At 40.3% G+C, this 24,144-nt stretch overlaps 1 pseudogene; it reads left to right on the top strand.

Moving 5' to 3' along the window:
* The window catches only part of LOC140200976 (rap guanine nucleotide exchange factor 6-like), a 39,137-nt pseudogene extending 22,163 nt beyond the window's left edge, over nt 1-16,974 (top strand).
* The last annotated feature ends 7,170 nt before the right edge of the window (nt 16,975-24,144 follow it).

Raw genomic sequence — 24,144 nt, 5'->3', positions numbered from 1 at the left:
ACAGAGTCACCTTAATATATAGCGTCTCATTGTATCATACATTTGGATAGATGGCAGATAATATCATAGTCCCCCAAGGCTGAAATTATGCAAATGCTAGTTTCACGTAGTTCACAGGTATCTTATAATGTGTATGTTAAATTTGTGCTCCAACATGATTTACAGATTTATATAGGATCAAGAACATAGAACATTACAGAACAGAACCTTTGGCCTTGCCTTTGACGTTGTGCAAACTTTTTCCCTACTCTATGATCCATCTAATCCTTCTTTCCCATATAGCCCTTAATTTTTCTATCATTCTTGTGACTAAGTGTCTCTTAATCGTCCTACCACCACTACCATCGTGTTCCTCATATCCACTGTTCTTTGTATATATAAAATTTACCTCTGTCATTTTCCTGTTCTTTACTCCAATCACCTTTAAGTTATTCCCCCTTGCATTGCCTTAAACACCTCTATTAAGTTGCCTCTCATCCTCCTTTGCTCCAAAGAAAATAGCCCCTGCTTGATGAACCTATACGCATAAGATATACTCTCCAAAGCAGCCAGCATCCTGGTAAATTTCCTCTGCACCCTCTGTAAAGCTTTCACATCCTTTCTACAATGAGGTACTAGAACTGAACATAATATCCCACATGTGGTCTAATCAGGGTTTTATAGTACTGCAACATTACTTCACTGCATTTGAACTGAATCCCATGAACAGTGAAGGATAACACACCATACAACATAACATAATTGCCAAATAACTTCGAGGCATCTATGTATGTGGATTCCAAAATCCCTCTGTACCTCCACACTACTAGGAATCCTACCATCAATTCTATATTCTGCCTTCAAATTTGACCTTCCAAACTGAATCACTTCACACTTTTCTGGGTTAAACTCCATCTGCTACTTCTCATCCCTACTCTGCAATCTATCAATGTCCTGTTGTAATTCTTGATAATCTTCTACACAATCCACAATGCCACCAGCCTTCGTCAAGAATCAACTTTGTGTGCTGAATAGGTGGTAGGTTCTAACAATATTGTGTACGAAGCTGCACATTTCTGTGTGCCTTGTCTAAATGGAGCTGCATTAGATTCTTGAGCAAAAAGTAAACTGCTGGAAGAACACAGCAGTTCAAGTGGAATCTGTAGAAATCAGAATCAGAATCAGACTTATTATCACCGGCATGTGACATGAAATTTGTTAACGTAGCAGCAGCAGTTCAATGCAATACATAATCTAGCAGAGGGAGAGAAAATAATAATAATAAATAAAATAAAACATAATAATAAATAAACAAGAAAATCAATTACGTGTATTGAATAGATTTAAAACATGTGCAAAAACAGAAATACTGTATATTAAAAAAAGTGAGGTCGTGTCCAAAGCTTCAATGTCCATTTAGGAATCGGATGGCAGAGGGGAAGAAGCTGTTCTTGAATCACTGAGTGTGTGCCTTCAGGCTTCTGTACCTCCTACCTGATGGTAACAGTGAGAAAAGGGCATGCCCTGGGTACTGGAGGTTCTTAATAATGGACGCTGCCTTTCTGAGACACTGCTCTCTAAGGATGTCCTGGGTCCTTTGTAGGTTAGCGCCCAAATGGAGCTGACTAGCTGAAGCTTCTTTTGGTCCTGTGCAGTAGTTTCATGTCAAGGGAGATGATGGGTATGAGGAAAGGTGTCCAGTATAAAGAAATGCAGGGGAAGAGAAGGACAGGGGTTGCTAGCTAATGGTGACATGCAGCTGGAAGCTCAAGATGACTGTTGCAGACAGAGGACAGATGCTTTTCAAAGCAGTTGCCTAGCCTAAACTTGGCCTTGCCAAGGAGGAGTAAATCGCGTTATGAGCATCAGCTACAATAGACCAGGTTGGAGGAGGTGCCCATAAATCTCTGCCTCAGCTAGAAGGGCTATTTAGGTCTCTGGATGGTGGTGAGCAAGAAGGTAAAGGGCAAACATTGTACCTCCTACAGTGCCAGAGGACAGGGAGGTGTAGTTGGGAAGGGATAAGTAGACCAGGACATTATAGAGAGAGTGGTCCTTGTAGAAAGGGAGTAAGATGCGACTGTGGCAGGATCCCTTTGGAGCTAGTGAAGGATAACATACTGGATGTGGAGTCTGAAAAGTGAGGAGCAAGTGAAGTCTTAACTTTGCCCTGCCTGTGGAGAGGGGAGGTAGGGGCATGTGTACGGGAAATAGAGAAAATGCAAGTGAGTGCTCTATCAACCAGTGTGAGGCCAAATTTCCAGATCAAAGGGGAGATCTTGGATGTCCTCAAGCAGAGGGCCTTACTTTGAGAACAGCTGCAGCAGAAACAGACAAATTGGAAGAAAAGGACAATGGCATCATTGCAGGAGTCAGGCTGTGAGGAGGAGTAGTTAGGATGATTGTGGCAGTTGGCCTTTGAGCTGCTAACTTCATCAGTGATGGCAAAGCAGATTCTCAAAAGCATTTGCATTAAATGCATTTGTAGCTACTGAATAAGATCAAAGGACAAAAGGCCTACTTTTTTTCTATTCCTGTATAGTTTGATATAAATTGGAATTGTCATCCAGTGGCAAAATTATCTTTCTTTTTCTGTGTAGGAAATGATTCCAAAGTGGACGGTTTAACAAATTTCGAGAAGCTGCAGATGATCGCCAAGGAGATTCGCCATGCTGTCCGCATGACTTCAGTTAACATGGATCCTGCTGTAATGTTCAGGAATAGGTTAGTAATTGTCAAGAAACCAACAAAGGATTCCATTTTTAAAATGTTATCAGGGCAATGCAAGCCTTGAATGTTTTAGTTTTGGGAAAGTTTGTTGAAAATGTATTCCATTTTGAAAACTATTTCTTATTTAATAGGACTTCTAAACAAGTAAGTTTCATAAATGGTTGTATAATTTATAAAGATAATGCTTTCAGTTTCTTTGAGAGAGTTACAGCATACAACTTAATGCTAATCACAGTATATGTTGCCAACTGACTTTCTGGTTATCTGTTGTTTTATGCTTTCATTCCTCTCCGTGGAAAGAAACACTATCACCTCAACATTTAACCCCTTACTCACTCTTCCTTCAGTTAGTCCTGACGAAGGGTCTCAGCCTGAAACGTCGACTGCACCTCTTCCTAGAGATGCTGCCTGGCCTGCTGCGTTCACCAGCAACTTTTATGTGTGTTACCTCAACACTTAAACTTGCTTTTAACATAGAACATAGAACAGAACAGTACAGCACAGCACAATACAGCCCTTCGGCCATGTTGTCCAAACTGTTTAACCTACTCTAAGATCAATCTAACATTTTCCTCCCACATAGCCTTCCATTTTTTTCATGCATTTGCCTATCTTAAGAGCTTCTTAATTGTCCATAATATATCTGCCTCTACTACTACCCCGGCAGTGTGTTCAATGCTCCTACCACCCTTTATGTAACATGAACAACTTACCTCTGACATCCTCCCCCATACTTTCCTCCAGTCATCTAATAGTTATGTCCCCTCATATTATCCATTTCCATCCTGGGAAAAAGTCTCTGGCTGTCCGCTTGATCTATGTCTCTTATCATTTTATACACCTCTGTCAAGTCACCTCTCATCCTCCTTTGCTCCAAAGTAGCAAAGCCCTAGTTTGCACAACCTATTCTCATAAGACATTCAATCCAAGCAGCATTCTGGTAGACCTCCTCTACATCGTCTCTAAAGCTTCCACGTCATTCTTATAATTAGGTGACCAGAACTGAACACAATATTCTAAGTGGGAATACATGTGAAATCAGAGTTTTATAGAGCTATCTTGTGGCTCTAAACTCAATCTCCCTGACTAATGACGAGCAACACACCATATGCCTTCATAACCACCATATCAACTTGTCTGGCAAGTTGAAGGATCTGTAGACGTGGACCCCAAGAAGATAGCCAATTTTTTTCAACCATAATCTATCAAGAGTTGTTAGAAATTCCCCCACAGCCTCTGTTTTAAACTAGTATGTGTATTGCTTTTAGTTTGCTCATTACACATTCAGTTTCAGTCAGCCACCTGTTTTCTCAGTCCCGTGGTTAACGTAGCAGTATGCGTAGAGGTAGGTATAACTAATGGCCAGTACTTATGCACCAGTTCAGCATGAATATCCATTGACACATTTCTTTTTCTCTTCTGTTTTTCTCCATTCCCTTTCATTGTCCTGAAGAAGATAGGATGGAAATGTTTACTTCGTAAAATGGTTGAGATTGATGGCAAAAGTGGGAACAACTCATTTGTCCATTGTTGTAATTGCTGCATTGAAATTTCACAAGGACTGATAATTGTGTTTTTTGGCATTCGCCCAATTAGTGTTGGTACTTTGAATCTGATTATTTTTCTGACTTTGAGATAATGCATTTAGATTTTAGATGTTGAGCTTGCTTTTGAACTAAATGATAGCAATAAAAATGAATTAGAATTTGCTGTTAATTAAACATTTAAGAGAAAAGATTTTTAAAAATCAAGCTAACCCTGGGTATAAAAAATAATTGCTGTAGTAAACAATTACCCAAAGAGCTTGACAGATCAAAATGAGCAATAACATGCCCAACTTCAAAGATTAAACTATTTAGAAATACAAGCAAATAAGGTGTCACAATCTAACATCATTTCATTTTGTAAACTAAATTAACTACCTTTATTTTCATTTAAACAATTGCATACAGAGTCATAGAAAACTACAACACAGAAACAAGCCCTTTGGCCTATCTAGTCCATGCCAAAACCATTTAAACTACCTACACCCATCAACCTGCACTGAGACATATCCCTCCATTACCCCTGCCATTCATGTACTTATCCAAACTTGGCTTAAACATTGAAATTGAGCTTGCATGCACCATTTGTGCTGGCAGTTCGTTCCACACTCTTACCACCCTACGACCCTCTAAGTGAAGAAGCTCCCCCTCATGTTTCCCTTAAACTTTTCACCTTTCACCCTTAATCCATGACCTCTGGTGGTAGTCTCACCCAACTTCAATGGAGAGAGACTGGTTACATTTAACCGCTCTATACATTTAATTTTGTATACCTCCATTAAATCTCCTCTCAGTCTTCCATATTCTAAGGAATGAAGTCCTAACCTATTAAATCTTTCCTTATAACTCAGGTCCTACAGTCCCAGCAACGTCCTTGTAAACTTTCTCTGTACTCTATCAACCTTATTTATATCTTTCCTGTAGGTAGGTGACCAAAACATCACACAATACTCCAAATTAAGCCCCAGCAACATCTTATACAACATCAACATAACATCCCATCTCCTGTACTCAATTCCTTGATTTATGAAGGCCAATGTGCCAAAAGCTTTCTTTATGAACCTATCTATGTATGATGCCACTTTCAATACATTATGGACCTGCATTCCCAGATCCCTAAGCCCTACCGTTCACTGTGTAAGACCACCCTGGTTGGTCCTACCGAAGTGCAACTCCTCGCTCTGGTCTGCTTTAAATTTCATCTGCCATTTTTCAGCCCAATTTTCCAGCTGATCTAGATCCCTTGGCAAGCCATGATAGCCTTCATCGCTGTCCACTACACCTCCATTCTTGGTGTTATCCGCAAATTTGCTGATCCAGTTTTCCACATTATCATTCAGATCATTGATATAGATGACGAACAACAAGGGACCCAGCACCGGTCCCTGCGGCACTCCACTAGTCACAGGCCTCCAGCATCCAAATAGCTACAAAATAAATTGAAGATAAACTGGCTGAAGAATATTTTCACGTAGTTCTTAATAAATTACTCCACCTCTGGATATACGTGGTCCAAATCAATGAAATGCTGTGCTTATTGCAGATGCATATACATTGACTACATCTATGATTTTTTTTTACTGTGAATGCACAACATGTCATTGCTGCCTTCCAGAGCTGCTGTTCTCAACTTGGCAGTAATTGGTAGAGAGTACTAATTTAGGAAAAACAAAAGGACTGTAGGATCTTTAATGAGGCAGTTCTTCATTTCTTTTATTGACACTAGATTTTACTTCATTGTAAATGAAATTACCCTTGAAGGAGAAATGGAAATTCATTCAAAAGACCATAAGATATTGAGGCAATTTGAAAGTTTGTGCCCTGTATTCCAGTTTTATTTTGCACAAAGAGGTACTACCCTTTTTTTTTTGTTAGAATTTGATCTTAAAATTAAAAGATGCACTGGTTCCTTAACGTTGTTATAGCTGGAAGTGGTAGTGGGGATAAGCTCATATTACCTATTAAATGCCCTCTATGGTGAGCATCTCAAATAGCCTCTGACAACCAAGTCCAGCTCCTGGCCTTCTCGTGTGGCTTAGCTACTAAGCTATTCGGAACCATTTCTACTGACAGGAGAAGGTGCAAAGGCAGGCTATTGGCACCTTAAAACCAGTCAGATGGGGCTTGACAACTCATCTAGGTGAAGAAAAACTCTGATCTCAAACCTCCTTTGCCTTTCGGCAATACCCACTATTGAGGAAAGTTTCGGGAGTAAACCCTGAGGAAGAATCTGGAGCTGAAGTCCTCAAGGCAGTCCTGGGTTAAGCTCAACACTGACTGGTAACTCCTGTGACCACGATGGTCCCAAACTTCAGTGGTCTTTGCCGTTCCTTTGGATTCATCAGCTGCATGGAGAGAGGGAGCCTGCTACATAGGCAACAGCTTGCTCTCTATGTCGTACTGCCCTGACCTGTGTATCTCATACACAGCTGGGACGCAACTTCCATGGTCAAAATACCATTGCCCCAAATCATGATGTAATAAAAATGGATCATTCAACTTTTGATTCCGTAATACAGTACTGCTCTCATGGTTCGCTGAAAGATTCCATGTACAAAATATTTTTTCTTTCATTATATTTAGATTATTGGGTTAATTGAATGGAATGTACTTTTAGGGAACAGGTTTAGCCAAGAGGACTTGAAACTAAGTAAAGTCAACCACAAAGCTAGGAAATAGGTTTTGCAGAATCTAGAATGGTCTGTTATCCTGCTTCAATCTTGCATTCCTTCTCACTCTAATACCTACAAGGCCACAAGAGAATGCGATTTGTTTTAAAATCTTTATAGTGCGCATCTTGAACTTTTTCTTTCATTCAGTTAAAATCCAGCTTTCAGTCTGGAATAGTTGTAGGATTATAACTATTCACTAGTTTGTATGCAACATAAGAGTAGTATATCAGGCCAAGAGTCTGCAGATGCTGGAATCTTGAGCAAAAAATAAACTACTGGAAGAACTTAGCAGGTCAAACAGCATCTGCGGAGGTAAAATGGATTTGTTGCTGTTTCGGTTGGGAAGGGGTTGGGGTAAAGGGGAACACAACCAATATACAGAAGTGAGAGGGAAGGGTGAGACAAAGGCTGTAAGGTGATAGGTGGAGCATATGAGAAGATGAGCAGGTAGAGCCATGGGGAGGTGGGAGAGATGAGACACAGGCTGAGTACTGTGAGTGATAAGTGAAAATATAAGAAGTAGGAAAAAGTAGGTTTTTTTTAGGGAGATGTAGACAGGTTGGGAGAGGGCAAAGGAAATGGTTGAGACAGAGGCTAGAAGTTGACAACAAACGCAGTCTCCTTGTATTCCTTTCTGATTCCCACCTAGGGCCTACCTGCCTTTATTCATCTTTCCCATCCTTTCCTCCATTCCCCCTCATTACGTAGACACATTACACCCCCCTCCAACCTGGCTCCATTTGCAAGTCTTCCACATTCCTATCTACGTGGATTTCTTATCCTTGGTTTACCTTTCCTATCTCTTCCTCACCTGGTTCCTTTACCTGAATCCACCCATCACCCAATAACCTCCGAATTTACCCTTTCCAATCCTGTCACTTCTATATACTGGCTTTCCTCCCTCTGCCTTGTCAGTAATGATGCAGAAAATTGACGTGAAATATCGACTCTATGGCCCCACAGATGCTGCATGACCTGCAGAGATCGTCCAGCTATTTATTTTTTGATATCAATAGTATGTTCTGATTAGATCAGATCTTTTTGATTTGATAATATGAATAGTAGTGCCAGTTTTATAGAACTCTCTGTTCCCTTGTACTGCACTCTTCCCCTCGTCCTCTTTCTCTTCTGAACTGGTTTATCTTTTCTACCTTTCTCTCTGAACACATGCTTCAATGTTCATGGCTCTCACTTACAGGAAGAAGAGATGGAGGAGTTTGGGGTAAGTAGTCTGTGCATAGGTGCTGAGGTTTTGGCACATAACAGCTCTGCATCCTCCTCACAACTGCCTGCCCTGTAAAATAGCATGTCTCACTTAACCTAATACCCATCCCACCTGTCCCCTTATAATATTGTTATATTACAGAATAACTTCTAAACTACTTCAACTAAATGCCTTTTACAACAAAACAATGCATGCAATTTTTAAAAAAATATATAAACTCTAAATTTTTTTTAAGACTGTGCCTGGGCTTATGCATTTGTTTTACAAGTGAAGAGCATTTTGCAGTAAATTTTGTGTTTTGCAATTGTATTCATGATGGATAACTTTAGATCCATTTTATGTTTTTTTTTAAAATTGTGTCTGAGCTTGTGCATTTATTTTGCAAAAAAAGAGTATTTTTCAGTAAATTTTGTGCTTTGCAACTGAATTAATGGTGAATAATTTTATATCTATTTGAGGAGGAGGAGGAGAAGAAGATGTCGGCGCGACAGCAGCACGCGTGGCCTCTCTGGTGAATGATATCTGTAATCCGTCAAGTAGGGGACCGTGTACAATTCTGACGGACGTGAGAGTACGGAGGAACATCTGGTAAACTTCTGAAATGCCCGCTTTGCTGCCGCTGCTACTGTGTAGTAACCAGAATCTCTGGAGCAGAAGGCCCTGAATCCTCAGCTTTGCTTGTCTCAGCGGCCGGGGCTAGGTCGAAGGCGCTCGGCAGAGGATGGCGCTCGGGAGGCTGTATCGGAGGGGCTGGTCGGAGGCTTGAAGTTTTCGGGTGGATGGACTCAGTGTCGGCTGTGGTCGGCTGCTTCCAAGGCATTGGCAAGTTGACGGTGCCTGGAGGTTTATGGCAGGGAATTTCTCCCTTTTCCCACCTGCTATCGGGAACTCGAGAGTCGATCGACTCGGGGACTTTGAGACTTTTTTTTTTTACCATGCCCATGGTTTGTTCTTCATCAAATTATGGTATTGCTTTGCACTGCTGTAACTATATGTTATAATTATGTGGTTCTGTCAGTGTTAGTCTTTGGTTTGTCCTGTTTTCTGTGATATCAGTCCAGAGAAACATTGCAGAGAAACGTGAATGCATTTATAAATGACAATAAAGGAGGACTGAGTGTTCTCATATGATAGTGTTGATATTTTTTATGAGTGATGGGACATCTACTGACCTAAGACACTTTTAATAAATAGCATGTATAGATGTGGAGCAGAGGTTCCCAACGCCTGTTTATGCCATGGACCGATACCATTAAGTAAGGGGTCCATGGAGCCAGGTTGGGAACCCCTAGTGTAGAGGATAAAACAAGCAATCTAGTAGGAAGAGCAGACAGAAACAGGTTTGGTAGCATGAGAAGTCTGGTAGGTCTCAACTGAATTTACTTTACTGGATTTACTGGATAAAACATGAGCTAAGAGCATGAATCAGCACTGGGAATCATGATGTTAACAATCATGGAAATGTGATTGAGGAAAGGGAAAAATGATAGCTTATTTTTCCATGGTAATGCAGTTTCAGACATGATAGAAGAGGACAGTTCTCCCTACAGACTGGGGAGGATATAGCAGCTGTAGTTACAGAGGATGTATTGTAAGGATTATCCTGTGAGACCATGTGGGTAGAAATTAGGAGCAAGAGAGAGAGGAATCATTCACAGGGGATATTCTTTAGGCCTCCCAGTAATGAGTGGAAATTAAAGGAACAGTTAGGTAAGAAATTTGCATAAAAAGGTGTAACAGCAGTAGGGTTGGAGTAATATAGTATCAGAATTAGGTTTAATATTAATGGCATATATTGTGGAATGTGTTATTTTGTAGTAATACATAATACATTGCAGGACATAATAAAAATATAAATTACAATAAGAATACATATATAAAGGAAAATAAGCCGAGCAAAAGGAGAGGGAAAATGCTGAGGTGGTGTCTCTTGGTTCACTGTCTATTCAGGAATCTGATGGAGCTGTTTCTAAAACGCTGAGTGTGTGTCTTCAGGATCCTGTACCTCCTCGATGGTAGCACTTAGAAGAGGGGGGTGAATTTGTGGAATTTATTACCACAGGCGGCTGTGGAGGCAAGGTCGTTGGGTGAATTTAAGGCAGAGCTTGATAGGTTCTTGATTGGACACGGCATCAAAGGTTATGGGGAGAAAGCCGGGGAGTGGGGCTGAGGAGGGGAGAAAAGGATCAGCCTTGATTGAATGGTGGAGCAGACTCATTGGGCCAAATGACCTAATTCTGTTCCCATGTCTTATGCTCTTATGATCTAAGAGGCCATGTCCTGAGTGATGGGGGTCCTTAATGATGAATGCCGCCTTTTTGAGGCATCACCTTTTGAAGATGTTCTCTATGATGGGGAGGCTAGTGCCCATGATGGAACTGGGTAAGTTTACAACTTTCTGCAGCTTTTTTATGATCCTGTGCAGTGGCCCCTCCATACCAGATGGTGATGCAACCAGAAAGAATGTTCTCCACAGTACATCTGTAGAAATTTGCAAATATGTATGGTGGCATATTTATTCTCCTCAAACTCCTAATGAAATACAGCCATTGTCATGCCTTCTTTGTAATTGCATCAATATGTTGGGCCCAGGATAGACCTTCAGAGATGTTGACACCCAGGGTTTTGAAACTGCTCATCCTTTCCAGTTCTGATTCTTCACTGAGGACTGATGTGTGTTCCCTTGACTTCCTCTTCCTAAAGTCTGCAACCAATTCCTTGGTCTCACTGACGCTGAGTGCATTGTTGTTGCTATGATACCACACAGCCAGCTGACCTACCTCATTCCTGAACGCCTCCTCATCACCATTTGAAATTTTGCTGGCCATAGTTGTATCATTAGCATGGTGTTTGAGCTGTGCCTAGGCACACAATTGTGGGTGTAGAGTGAATAGAGCAGTGGGCTAAGAACTCATCCCTGAGGTGCACCAGTGTTGATTGCCAGCGAGGAGGAGATGTTATTTTTGATCCTCACAGACTGTGGTCACCTGGTGAGGAATTCAAGGATCCAGTTGCAGAAGGAAGTACAGAGGCTTAGGTTTTTGAGCTCATTAATTAGAACTGAGGGTATGATTGTATTGAATGTAGAGCTGTGTTCCTGTTTTTTTTGAACTTTTCCAGCATTGACCTGTATTGCCTTAGTAAAAGGGGCTTGGATGCCACACAATTGTTAAAAATGTTTTAGATTATGTGAGCAGAATTAGGCCAATTGGCCATCACATTTATTCTGCCATTTAACCACATTCACTCACCTTCTCCCTTGCCATTGAAGAAGCTATCAATCTGTGCCTTTAATATACCCAAAGACTCCCAAACACTCAATCGTCTGTACGGGATGTGCATAAGTCAGGTGTTCATAAACTGGGGAGGACCTTTATCTGTTTTTATTTGTGCTGGTTGAGGAAAGGAGTGTTCAAGAACTTTCTAATCATCCTTAGAAGTATCAAGCTGACCACCAGGTGGTTTGCAGTGTCAGTGTTTGTAGTTCAGTAAATAAAAGCAAATCTCCTATTAATTTACATAGACTATGTTACCTATATAAATTTTCTTTAGTATGGTCAAGAGGAACTATATTGCTTAAAATTTTTCTCGGTATCCTGTTATCTATTAACTCATCGCAATTATTCCTGTGCCATTGTAAGGTCTGTTATTCACAAATCTTTCTCTGTTGTTACTGTGGGCATGTGATGCTGATGAAGTGGCGGCAGGTGCCATGAACTAACATCCTCCACTCATTCACTGCATGCGCTAGTTTCTATAACCGCTGAGAAAACCTGGCTGCATTTTGATTTCTGCTTCTTCCCTTTGGACAGGTCATTAAGTCAAGGCAGCACAAATTCCAACGTGTTAGATTCAGTCCAAGGCGGAGGTCATAAGAAGCGAGTACGCCGAAGCTCCCTGCTCAATGCTAAGAAGCTTTATGAGGGTGCACAAATGGCTCGAAAGGTTAAGCAGTATCTCTCAAACCTAAACGTGGAGACAAATGAAGAAAACATTCAAATGATGTCGTTGCAATGTGAGCCAGCCTATAGCACATGTGAGTGAACTCCAGTGATTAATTGTTTTGAATTGTTAATGAAAAAACATTTAGCAATTTATTATTTGAAAATAATTTTAAGCAGGAATAGTTTTTGCCATTCATGATATTCAGTTTTATTCAGATACAGAAGACTTTTTTTCCGGAAGTAAATATAGAACAATTAACTTCCACCATTTATTTGGGCTTGGGATTTATTAAATTAGAATCATCAACAAGCAAATTATCTGTTTATGTACAACAGCTGTTTTTTTTTCCCTCTTCTCAATTTCCTGACCCACTTTTGAAAGAGGATTTGATAGATAAAGATTAATATCAGTATTTGCCCAATTAGGTAATAATTTATCCTTTACTGATATAATGACGGTTAGCAATCTCAAGAGAATTATGCCAACTGCCTGCCTTCCCTTATATCAAATATCAAATACAATTACATTTAGATGGTGGTTATGGTGAAATCTGGCTTATTGTCCATTCTAATTCAATTATAGCGTGTTCTCCATATCATCAATGGCAGGGAATCATACATCAAGCTGTTTGATCTGCATCGCTCACCTCTCAACCAACTAGATTTACTGAACTAAGAGGACAGCACCATATCCTGTACACCTGGCCAATATTTACCTTTTACTTGATATTAATTAAATAAGTTGGTCATTCTCAGCTCGCTGTGTGTAAATGATCAATTATAGTTCATTTTCGGTCTTTAAACCAAAAGGAACTGCATATAAAATAGTCATCGGTTATAACAGAGGGCATAATTTTAATTTTATTTTATGACAACACAGCATGACTGTATAACAGAGCTACAAGATTATACCATCACATGCTTTTACCTTTTCACTAGATGAGATACAGTATTAATCATGGAAGTCTGCAAGTATAGACTCAGTTGAAGAAAATCTGAAAGCCATGAATACCTTCATATTTCTTATTCAGCTGCCACATAGTAGCTTACTGTAGCTGGAAATCACAGGGGGAAAGGAGTCCATTTTCTATTTAACCTCTCTGCTCAAGCAGGTGTATTGTTAAAAATGTGCAGGAAATGAAAAATGAAAATATATTTAAATGAACATTGATTTTCCATGCTTTTTTGCATGTTGAAGTTACACTTTCAGAATCACGGATGAGGAGGTTAAAGGCTAAATTGCAAAGTGGACTGACCTTTCATAAGTGATTGAAGCAAGAGCAATAACACATTAATGTTGTGCGAAAGTGCTATTAAAAATTCTGCCCATTGGCCGCAACAGCATACTGCCATCAGGTGGTTGTGTCTGTAGTGGAATCTTTAGTAATGAAATGAAATCAAGTGGATTTTCAGTGGAGATAAAAATTAAATGGAGCACAATGCTGGTATTATACTGGGAGCTTAATGAGAATTAATAATGATAATTTTATTTTTATTTTACAACTGGTGTCATACCTAGAGCAAATATAAGTGAATATTTCATATAAAACTGTGATATGTTAAAGAACTATAATTCTGAATTGAATGGAATTATCAAATAATGCTGATGCAATCCAAACATTCATAAATAAAATTGGTTCATTTCTTAAATTAGCAAGAAATAGTAATTTTAAACTAAAATATATACTGGCTGTATTGGATTGTGTTTCAGTGCAGCCCAAGTAACGCTACGCTTTCTTGAAGTTTCTCAGGTTATTATTTAACACACCTACATGACATTAATTATCTTGATTAAATCATACCGAATGACTTTTGGAGTCAGGTGCTGCTATTATTTGCTTTTGTTTTGTGACAGTAAGCAAGAACTTCGGTGAACGGTGGTCGTATAAAAGCTCAGACATGTCCCCAGTAATTACAAGGTCATCTGGTCAGCACGGAAAGCACCAAGTACAGCAACGAATGAGCCAAACCCTGCAATTGCCGGCAGTACCTTCAAGCAACTCACGCAAAAAATTATCAACTCCATCATTTGGTAATTGTTTTATCCATTTTTGTTCTAAAGGATATTTCTTGTTATTGAGTTCCATTCTCATGAAATGTTTACATCCTGTAAGTGTAAAGGAGAATTGCTTGTATTTTAGCAAAACCTCTTGCTGTTTTAATAGAATAGTGATACTATAGCAAAAATCCAGGAAAAAACAGATCATTGATTCCCTAAAAATTATATTTTTTCAGTTTTTGTTTTTAATGACTTCAAGTTTCTAATTTTGTAATTTTGTGTCATTAAAATTAATGACACTTTGACAGTAGGTAAAGCCCTCTGTTAGCTTTGCCTTTAGTTTGCAGTATTTCAGAGCCAGGGATTCCACACCATGATCTCCATGTTACAGTTGTCTTTTGGGGCATGTCATTTGCCTTCAGAGTTTGGAAGATCATTAGCATAGGTTCTCTTTTACTGGCTCAAGTAAGGGCAATATATTTACATTGATAAGCCTCTATTAGAAGGCAAGTTGTCTGCTACCACCTGTCACATTTCAATGAAATGCATATGTGAGATTTAGGGTCCGATTCAGATATTTATAAGTTGACCATCATACATAGAAGCGTGAGAACAAATCACAAACCAGAAAAAATCTGCAGATGCCAGAAATCCAAGCAAAACACACAAAATGCTGGAGGAACTCAGCAGGCCAGGCAGCATCTGTGGAAAAGAGAACAGTTGACGTTTCGGGCCAAAACCCTTCGGCAGGACTCTTTTCCATAGATGCTGCCGGGCCTGCTGAGTTCCTCCAGCATTTTGTGAACACAAAAGCAGGAAAGTTGTGTTTAATTCCTATAAAACCCCAGCTCTTAGAGCATTGTGTCCAGCTGTAGTTGTCAAATTTTGGAAAGTATCTGAAACACTGAGAGGATGCAGAAACAAATCATTCTAGTTTTGAGTGGTTTCAGCTATCAGGATTCGAATAGAGAAACTAAGACCATTCTCATTGAAGCAGAAGGTGTTGAGGGGAATCTTTGTAATGGTGTCCTGGTGGAGGCTTATCAATTTAAATATCTTAATGACATTGGCATAATTTTATAAAGCTGAAATCTACTATACTATACTATAAAGCTGAAATCTACTATACTATACTATAAAGCTGAAATCTACTATACTGGATGTATGTCTTGGAATTATCGACCAAGGTCCCAGCACACTTGCACTGAACCTGGCTGGGCCAGAAAGAGATTTCAGAGAATTTTAGGTGGAGTAAACCATAATAAAGCTGCTTTCATTAGTGGATGGTTGAAAAACTTGAGAATACAGATTTAAAAGTTTGACAAGGGTTATGTGAAAAATATCTTTTTTTAATTCAGGAAGTCTTTATGATCTGGAACTCACCGACTCAACAGGTGGGTGGAAGAAGAATCAACCAGGACTTTCAAATAGAAATTGAAAAGAGACTTAAGAGAAAGATTTTGGCTGTAAGGCAAGAGTAGGGGGTTGAAGGTGACCAGATTGCTGTTCCAGAGGTTGACATAGATGTAATGGACAAAATGTTTGTTCCTGTACTGTAATTTTTCTATGATTTGTTCTGAACTAAACCCAATCTATTTATTCATGTGTTCTAAAAATGAAGCCTAATACAATTGTAGTCTCTGACGAAAATTGAGTAAGCTCAATAATTTATTCCTGGTCACAAGAGATTTTGCAGATGCTGGAAATCTTGTCCAACACGCATAAATGCTAGAGGATTTCAGCAAGTCAGGCAGCATTTATGGAGGGAAATAAACAGTTTGGGCCAAGACCCTTCATCAGGACTGGAAAGGAAGGGGGCAGAGGCCAGAATGAGAAGGTGGGGTAAGGGGAAGGAGTGCATCTGGCAGGTGATAGGTGAAATCAAGTGTGGGGGGAGGAGGGGAGGGTGGATGAAGTAAGAAGCTGGGAGGTGATGAGTGGAAGTTATAAAGAAAACAACAAGGGTCAGTTTAGTTCACTTTTTTTGAGCAGATAGACCCTTAATCATGATAAAGTTTTAGCTCTATTTCAGCAGACCTATTGGCAAAAACAAAACTGTGCTTCAAGTGACCATTAAGATATTTTATAACTTCCTAGCATTTATTTGACAATAATCTATAGTATAATGAGTGGTATTCTATTTCCTTTCTGTGTAAATATTGAGAACAAATTGCATGATTTCAAGCTATAGAAGTTTGTACTTTATAAAAAAATTACACCACTTACTGCATTTTTAATGAGGCAAACCTTACTGGAAAAGGTAATGCATTATCCACACATTGTTAAGTGTGGAAATTGGTGCGCATTGCAAATGAACAGATTTTGTTCTATCATTTAAGTTTGTTTAATGTTGTTTACTGTACACAAATGTAAGGAGAATGAACCTCATTACCCAGGGTCTGATGCAGCACAAAAAAACACAGAAGATAAAAAAAACCTGAGGTACTCACTGTATATCACTCAGCAGATTTATTCCGGTTAGTGGAGGCAAAGTCAGGCAAAGTCTCAATTTACACAAACGGAGTGATCCTGAAATTTATCCTAGTGTTTCTGGGTTGCAAGGACAAATTATTTGAGGTTGCTATCAGATATGTTTATTTGGTAAGTGTAAAATTGTGAGCACTCTGTGATAAAGTTTTTAAATCCAATGGCCAATTGGAAGTCAATGTCAAAGTTCATTTTGAGTAATGGTTACATGACCTAGGTATTAAATTGTGATTTATAGTTGTGGAAACATATCCCAGCACCATATTCAGAAGAAGAAAAAGACAGCAATTCAGTGATACAGAAGATAATAAACTTTTCATTAGAATTTGAATTACATAATCTGTAATTTCTAATAGGTGTCATGAGCTGTAGGATTCAGTTCTATGATTCATAATGGGTAGCAAAAGATACTCATTTTAAACATTTATGTTTTGATACTACTTAATTGTTATATATACTAGACAAAAAACTTTTGACTGAAGCACAATGGTATTATGATGGTTTGTGCCACAAAAAAGAAAATGGCCTCAGAAGTTTAGGTATTTATGTTGTTGAATAAGTTTTTTTTTAACATCCTTCATCCCTTTTTCTACCAGGTTGTGGACACAGTATTCAAATCCAACAGAAGTATCTACTTGCTCTTCTTCTCTTGCTAGTGAGGACAGGCACAAGAGCACTGTGGCACGTATGGTACCTATGGCATAAGTGATGTCACCATGCAAAAGAAAATTCAGCAGATTACAGGCATGAGCGAGGTCATGAATGCTAGAAGCGAAAAAGAACATGAATCAAAGAGCAGAAAGAGAATAAGGTCGCCCTTCAGGAGATTCCGAGAAAGAAGCTCTTCCAGAGATAGACAGGTTTCATCAGACAAAAAGGAGGCAGAAAGGATGCAAAGAAAAGGCTGGGAATATCAATAACTGTGGCGCTTTTCTTCCTGACAAACTTAATGTATTCTACGCAAGATTTGAACAGAAGAGGAGCGTCCCGCTCCCTCCGGATGAACCGGACCTGGTGGCATCGAGATTCATCATCACCGAGGAGGACGTTAGAAGGGCCTTCCTGAAGATAAATCCAAGGAAGGCGACGGGCCCAGATGGCGTCCCGGGACGGGTTCTCCGGGCCTGCGCAAGCGAGCTAGCTGGAGAGTTTGCTGACATCTTCAACTGCTCCTTGCTTCAGTCTAAGATCCCCTCGTGTTTTAAGAAGGCAACGATAATCCCAGTGCTGAAGAAGAGCAAGGTGGCATGCCTGAATGACTATCGTCCTGTGGCTCTGACATCAATTGCTATGAAGTGCTTCGAGCGATTGGTAATGGCACACATCAACCATAGCCTACCGGTCAACTTCGACACTTTGCAGTTCGCCTACTGGAGCAACAGGTCAACAGCAGATGCCATCTCTCTGGCCCTACATTCCTCCTCAGAACACCTGGAGAATAAAGATGCATATGTAAGGCTCCTTTTCATTGATTACAGCTCTGCCTTTCATACCATCATTCCAAATAAACTGATTCCTAAGCTCCGGAACCTGGGCCTTAGCACTCAGATCTGCAGCTGGATCTTCAACTTCCTCACAGACAGAATCCAGGCTGTGAAAATAGGGGACAAGCTCTCCTCTACAAACACTCTGAGCACCGGTGCCTCACAAGTCTGTGTACTCAGCCCCCCGCTGTACTCACTGTACACCCATGATTGTGTAGCCAAGCTTCCATCGAACTCAGTATATAAGTTTACTGATGACACAACAATTGTAGGCTGTATCTCGGGTAATGATGAGTTTGAGTGCAGAGAGGAAATTAAGAACCTGGTGGCATGGTGCGAAGATAATAACCTATCCCTCAATGTCAGCAAGATGAAGGAATTTGTTGTTGACTTCAGAAGGAGTAGCAGACCGCATGACCCAATTTACATCGGTGGTGCGCAAGTGGAACAGGTCAAAAGCTTTAAGTTCCTCGGGGTCAATATCACAAATGACCTGACTTGGTCCAACCAAGCAGAGTCCACTGCCAAGAAGGCCTACCAGTGCCTGAGAAAACTAAAGAAATTTGGCCTGTCCCCTAAAACCCTCACTATTTTTTATAGATGCACCATAGAAAGCATTCTTCTAGGGTGCATCACAACCTGGTATGGAAGTTGTCCTGTCCAAGACTGAAAGAAGCTGCAGAAGATCGTGAACACGGCGCAGCAGATCACACAAACCAATCTTCTGTCCGTGGACTCACTTTGCAACGCACGCTGTCGGAGCAGTGCTGCCAGAATAATCAAGGACATGACCCACCCAGCCAACACACCTTTTTCGTCCCTCTTCCCTCCGGGAGAAGGCTCAGGAGCTTGAAGACTCGTACGGTCAGATTTGGGAACAGCTTCTTTCCAACTGTGATAAGACTGCTGAACGGATCCTGACCTGGATCTGGGCTGTACCCTCCAAATATCTGGACCTGTATCTCGGTTTTTTTGCACTACCTTACTTTCCATTTTTCTATTTTCTATTTATGACTTACAATTTAATTTTTTAATATTTACTATCGGTTTGTCATCCAGGGAGAGGGAAGCATAGAATGAAATATCGCTGTGATGATTGTACGTTCTAGTATCAATTGTTTGGCGACAATAAAGTATGAAGTATAAAAGTATAAAGTAAGAAGGAACTGCTGGACATGTAACAGGTGTTTCAGATAAAAGTTCTGCACCAACTGTAGGACAAATCAAGGCAGCTCCAGCAACAACTCCAGCAGTCGAACTTTGGAATGGTTGTACCCTAAGATGATGAGGAGTAAGAGAAGGAATGCTCTATGAATTCCTTATGTAATAGTAGATGGAAGTGCCTTTCTTGAGACTGGCACCAAAGTGGAGCATTTTTTCACTTGTAAGCTAATTCTAATGGAAACTTTGTGTAAGGGGGGGTTTTCTCTAAATTGCCTAGAGTTTACATAGCATAATACTCACAAAAAGCTAAAGGAACTCAGTAGGCCAGGCAGCATCTATGGAAAAGAGTAAACAGTCAACTTTTTGGACTGAGACCCTGCATCAGGACTGGATAAAAGAGATTAGAAGTCGGAGTAAGAAGGTGGAAGGAGGAGAGGAAGAGGTACAAAATAGTAGGTGATAGGTGAAACCAGGAGAGGGAGAGGGCTGAAGTAAAGAGTTGGGAAGTTGATTGGTGAAAGAAAAGGGCTGTAGAAGGGGATTCTGATAGGAGAGGACAGAAGGCCATGGAAGAAAGGAAATGGGGAGGAGCACCAGAGGAAGGTGATGGGCAGGTAGGGAGATAAGGTAAGAGAGGGAAATGGGAATGGGGAGTGGTGAAGGAGAAGTGGAGGGAGCATTTACTAGGAGTTCCAGAAATCAATGTTCATGCCATCAGTTTGGAGACTTCCCAGACGGAATATAAGGTGTTGCTCCTCTAAACTGAGTGTAGCCTCATTGCGGCGGTAGAGGAGGCCCTGGACTGATACTTCGGAATGGGAATGGAAAGTAGAATTAAAATGGATGGCCACTGGGAGATCCTGCTTTTTCTGGCTGTCGGAGCATAGGTGCGGTCTCCCAATCTATGCTGGTTCTCATTGATATACAGCAGGCCTGTCCCTGGTGAGGTGGCAGGAGGATGGGGTGAGGGCAGATGTGCGTGAAATGGAAGTGGTGCGAGAGAGGGCAGTGTTGATGGTGGAGGAAGGAAAGCCCCTTTCTCTGAAGGAGGAAGACATCTATTTAGTTCTGGAAACCCTGCCACCTGCCACCAGGGATGAGATTCTTCTTGTCTTCACCTATCACCCCATCAGCCTCCGTGTCCAGCACATAATTCCTGGTACATTTGGCCATCTCCAGAGGGATTACCCCTTTCCCTCACACTTTCCACTTTCCATAGGGATCGCTCCCTTTGTCCATTCGTCCCTCCCCACTGATCTCTCTCCTGGCACTTATCCTTGCAGGTGGAACAAATACCACACCTGCCCCTACACCTCTTCCCTCACTACCATTCAGAACCCTAAACTGTCCTTCTGGGTGAGGCGACAGTTCACCAGTGAGTCTGTCGGGGTCATCTACTGTATCCTATGCTCCCGGTGTGGCCTCCTATGTAGTGATGAGACCCGATGTAGACTGACAGACAGCTTCATGGAGTGCCAGAAAATACGGGATCTCCCATTGGCCACTATTTTAATTCTACTTCCCATTCCCATTCTGACATGTCAGTCCATGGCCTCCTCTACTGCCACAATGAGACCAGGTTGGAAGAGCAACGTCTTATGTTCTGTCTGGGTAGCCTCCAACCTGATGGCATGAGCATCGATTTCTCGATTGTCTGGTAAATGCCGCGCCCCCTTTTTTCTTCACCATTCTCCATTCCCATTCCCCTCTCTCACCTTCTCTCTCTACCTGCCCATCACCTCCCTCTGGTGCTCCTCCCCCTTCCCTTTCTTCCATGGCCTTCTGTGCTCTCCTATCAAATCCCTCCTCTCCAGCCCTTTATCTCTTTCACCAATCAACTTCCCAGCTCTTTACTTCACCCCTCCCCATCTCCTGATTTCACCTATTTACCACCTTGTACCTCTTCCTCTCCTCCCCGCACCTTCCATTTCCCTTCCATCCATTTACACCCGCTAAGATTTCACAACTGTGACAGAGCTTGATTTATTGAAGTTATTTCTCTGGTTTTTGTGTTTCTTAACAGATTATTTTATTTTTGAACAGTTTCATTAACAAGTATTCACTCAATACTTCCAATCCTATATTATAATAGAAATATCTGGAAGTCTGTATTTAAAAAGAACTTTGCACTGTCAACAGTGGATTGACCATGTGTAGGAATCATTCAATTATAGTATACCTGGTATGATCACTGTTGTCTTATTTTATCAAAGTTCAGAGTGTAACGTTGATCCAGTCCTTTGTAGCCTTTGGGTACTAAATTGCTTTTATACACTTTTAGACTACTTTATCATCTACTAGAATTGTTTCTGTATAAATTTTAAATGCTAAATATTATAGTGGTACGAGAGTTTTGTATAAACTGGCGCACACCTGAAGTTCCTTGTTGAACCCTTTATTTAATTCAATGAAAAATATTAAATCAACAAATCATGATGCCTGCTTGCTGTAGTCTTTAATTTTGTATCACTTTCGCTTCAAAATATAAGTCTGATGGGGTTGATTATATGGAAAACTGTCTGCTTTCACACCGTTAGTTATTTTGTAATTTAATGCACACAGTTGAAGTGAATGTTGAATGTAAGAATTTCTCTACCAACTCCACAAATTAGTTGCAAATGAGTTTTTGCACTTGATCAAGAAGTTACATGAGTTTATGTTGACTGTTGGTTCATAAAAACTTTCAGTTAAAGATTATTTTGGGAACACAAATGAATTTGGATTTGAGGAACGCTGTTGAAATAAGGTAGAGATAGCTTTACTTTGGAATAATCTTAGTTGCAGTTCTAATCTGAACATCTTGTTGGATTTCCTTAACTGTGGAATTACAGAGACTGTAATTCAAATCCCAATGTAGCAGCAGGAATAAGCAAAATTAAAATTAATTAAATGATGAACGTGAAATAGTTCGATCATTGTACGACCTATCATTTCCTTAGTCACCTTCATGGAGAGAAATATGAAATCCTTATCCTGTTTGTAATTCCAGATCCAATTTAGTTACTTTTGAAATAGCCTAGCAGCATACTTACTTTACAGCCAAGTGGGAATGGACAACAGGACTTGTCAGCAACGTGAATAAATGAATTTTAAGAAAAAAAATCCTTGGTTGTGAGGAGAGGGCATGAGTTGGCCAAGTCTGATAGATCTAGTACTTTTTGTCCCATCCTTATAGATTATCACACCTCTAAAGGATACTAAATTAAAGTTGGATGCTGAAAAATCCAAGTGCCAACAAACAGTCCGTACTGGATTCTAGTGAAAAGCAATAAAAGTCAACATGTAGGTTTTAGTGATAATATGTATATAATACTCCAGAGTGGAATGCAAAGAGGAATAAGCTTATTAACTTTATTGGGAACATTACTATAAGTGCAAGTTTTGTCTGAATATGGCCATTCCACTTCTTGTGACTGTATTAAAAGTAAGGTTAGTCCTCCTGGCTGCCTCTTTACCTTTGCTGCAACACTGTACTTTATTGAGCTCCACAACACTTAATCCAAACAGTGTATTATTCCTGTGCTTTTTGGTTTGTGTGGGGTTTCTTGGTATGCTGGACCCTTTAAATAGTTTGCAAGATTTAATTCCTACAGCAACACAAAGGTTCCTTCCCACATTTCAGCAACAGTGCTTATAAACATGAACCAAATAATTGAACACACTCAAATAGAAGTAACATTACTCTGGTTAAAATCTTTTTTATGTAAGGTACTGTCAATTATGTAAAACTTCCTGAAAAATGAGCTGCTTTACTTGTGAGCATCTCTTGCATTCTTTCCACTGATTGATATTTTCTATTACACTTTCAAAACAAAGGTGAGGAATAAAAGCTATTTTTGTTAGAAACATCCACATTCTGAAAATTGAATAAACAATGACATATATCATGGATCTCTGAAAGATACTGAGTCTGTATCCAGGCAGTTCTGTAGAATTGCTATAATATTTTCCTGCACCTTCTGTCCTGAGTTGGATTTTAGCATGAATTGGTGTGAATGCCAATTTGTAGTAATTCAAGTTGTTTGAAATTGTTGCGAACACAATATTTTTCCATAGATTGTGAAATCATGTATGTCAGCGGTCCCCAACCACTGGGCCGCGGACCGGTACCGGGCCACAAGGAAGCGATATGATTTGGTCAGCTGCACCTTTCCTCATTCCCTGTCATGGCCACTGATCAGCCATTATGCATGCGAGGTCATGACTCGCGCGTCATCCGTGTCAGGGCGGGAAGGCGATGAACTCCTCGACCTTGCAAATGACGACGGGCTGAAAAGTATGTTTGACATAACATCTCTGTCGGCATTTTGGATCAAAGTCAAGGCTAAATATCCTGAGATAGCCACGAAAGTACTGAAAACGTTGCTTCCATTTCCAACATTTTTCTGCAAAGCGGAGTTTTCTGTAATGAATGCAACGAAAACTAAACTGTGGAATAGACTGGACATCAGGAACCCCCTTCGAGTATCGATGTCTCCCATCACCCCTTGATAGGACGGTGTTGTTGCAGGGAAACAAGCCCAAGGCTCCCACTGATTCAGCGATATTGGTGCGTTGCAATGATTTTATATATTCATACGGGGAAAATATGTGCTGTGCGTTTAATATCCAAATGTTACTTAAAATGTTATGATGCTATTGACTTATAAGTGACCTATATAACCATATAACAATTACAGCACGGAAACAGGCCATCTCGGGTCTTCTAGTCCGTGCCGAACGCTACTCTCACCTAGTCCCGCCGACCTGCACACAGCCCATAACCCTCCATTCCTTTCCTGTCCAGATACCTATCCAATTTTTTTTTAAATGATCATATCGAACCTGCTTCTGCCACTTCTACTGGAAGTTCGTTCAACACTTCAAGCTCCCATAATAATTGACTTACCATTATATCCATGCGAGGAAAATATGTG

Source organism: Mobula birostris, chromosome 7 (genome assembly GCF_030028105.1).
Source record: "Mobula birostris isolate sMobBir1 chromosome 7, sMobBir1.hap1, whole genome shotgun sequence".
NCBI lineage: Eukaryota > Metazoa > Chordata > Chondrichthyes > Myliobatiformes > Myliobatidae > Mobula > Mobula birostris.
This window is presented reverse-complemented; position numbering and strand designations above follow the sequence as displayed.